Consider the following 2,344-nt stretch of genomic DNA (forward strand, 5'->3'; position numbering starts at 1 on the left):
TCTCTCTCTCTCTCTTTCTCTCTCTCTCTCTTTCTCTTTCTCTCCTCTTTTTTTTGTTGTCTCACTTCTTGCTTTCCCCGTGTCCCTTCTTAACTTTCACCCCGTCCTCCACCCACTGCCTATCTCTCGAATCCCGTTATCTATCTTGCGCCAACCATAATCGCCTTCGTTTTCTCTATCCGAGTAATGAGCTAGCCGCAGCCTAGGACATATGTCATGCTCTCGGCATGGACTGGCTTGATCCGATCTCACTAGCGAAGATTTAGTACCTGATCTGTTCTCTAGCAACTGGCGATGCATTACCCGCGGTTTCTTCCTGCTTCCAACGCAGTTTCTCGCCACCGCTCAAATGCCAAATCAACCTCCAAGCATGGGGGGCTGTCGTGATCCAGCGCGCCTCTCTACGGATATGTATTCGAGGTTCGCCCGGTCGAAGCAACAACATCCGAGGCAATCAAGAAAGCAGCTCGAATCCCCCCGGTCACGCAGCATGGCCAGTCCAAAAAACGAGGGGACACGACATTTCATGTTGTGTCTGTCGCCACGAGGAGGAAGAAACTGGACGCTTCTTAAAGTTTATGTGGTGCAAGTTTCAATACCCTGGGGTCATCTGCCCGGCTGTCTCCCGGATGCTCCAGTCACTCCCCCAGCGGCGATGTCTGATTCATGTCTACATGGGCCAACACCAACAGGATGGGTCGTGATAGTCTGAGTCGCGTTATAGCTGTAAGTGGTGGACGGACAAGGCGTCGGAGTTGGCGATCAATCAGAGTGAGGAGCAAAACAAAAATCAGGCCTAAGCCAACTTTTACGTGACCCCGTATTTGCTTAGGCCTGCACCATCCACCGGCATCTTACTGCCACTGATACACTTCCAGTTTGTTTTCGAGAGCCCGAATCCAGCTGGCTGGAAGGCAAGTTGAAGGCATAGCACAGCAGGGAGCTATCGTGTATCGTTTCACGGCGCCCGGCATCGGATCTGCCACCTTGTGCTATGAACTCATCGGCCATGGGGACTTGGCTAACCTTAGCAGACACCGGATCCGGCTTGGTTCTCTCGAGCACCGTTGGGATTACCAGGGTCCCGAGTGCGCGACCCGTTGTTTCCACTGAAGCCGAAATTGAATAGGTAGAATATGGAACCGCATCCGGATAGGAGGTAATGCAGCCCGCCGGCTCCCCACGTGTAATGCAGAAGGGTATGTGCCATGTATGTGCCTGGCAGAGGCAGACGGTTGCAATCGGGCCACGAGGCTCTCCTCCATCCGTCAACGGAAACTGGGACGGGAGTTGAAGGGGGAAGCGGAATTGCCCACTACCTAGCAGGAAGACGGTAAGGACGAGTCAAATACTCCATAATGCGTGTCTGATTATCGATGCCCAATCCGAACTTGTTCTCCTCAAGTAAAGGACTAAGATACACATGAAGAAGTGGTTTACCATTTGAAGAATCCCAGGGATGACGACAAGTGGTTGCTGATCAAAAACGGCGGAAGACTGGACCCTTGTGGGGCTCGTGATCCTCGGGGGTGTGGACCCTCACGCCCAACTTGTGTGCGTCACAGCGATCTCGAGAAGATGGAGGGCCGGCGAAAGCACGATAAGGCTCAAACGCCTATTGGTAGACTTCGTGCGACAGAGGAAGGCGATGTTTGCGAATGGGTTCCAAGACTTGAGGGTAATCGGTCCTGTCGTCTTGAACCTCTATCTCGTTAAGGTAGTCTATGGAAGCAGTCACCGATCCCATCGGGCACCCTTCTGGGGGATTTGGACGTCATCCTTCAAGGGACTTGGCAGCGCAGTCATTGAAAAGCTGTCGGGAGGGCTTCATCAAGTACACTGCCGAGAGTACCATCTACCTAATCAAGGACTCGACGCTTGGTGGAGGCCAGCGCTGCTAGGATGCACGGCGCAAACGAGACTGCCGGGTTCATATGGGGGATGAGGCTCGCAGTGCAACAGCATCACGAAGTGGGCAGGGCACTTAGCATATAACGTTATCCGTACTTGGCTCTGAAGAAACCGATCAGGTCTCCTGTGCGACGAGTGATGGGAAAGGAGAAGAAGTTGTTGGATTTAATTCGTCCCCACCTGAGAAAGTCCATGCTGGCCGACAAGCTCCAGCCTTGTCCGAGCATCGTCCTGTCCAGGACAGGAAACTTCCTCTCCTCGCCGGGCAAGGTGAGAGAGCTCAGCAAACGAGGTCAGATAAACGGCCGGGCGCTCGGGCAAAGCAAGGATAGATTTGGACAGCTTGGCGGAATACAGGCTGTTCGAAGGCAAACATCAGACGGACATAAGGGACTCCACTTCCCATGTGGTTCTTGTTCCAATTTCCTTGGAA

This window comes from Parathielavia appendiculata (assembly GCF_033297405.1).
Source record: "Parathielavia appendiculata strain CBS 731.68 unplaced genomic scaffold N657scaffold_4, whole genome shotgun sequence".
NCBI classification, from domain to species: domain Eukaryota; kingdom Fungi; phylum Ascomycota; class Sordariomycetes; order Sordariales; family Chaetomiaceae; genus Parathielavia; species Parathielavia appendiculata.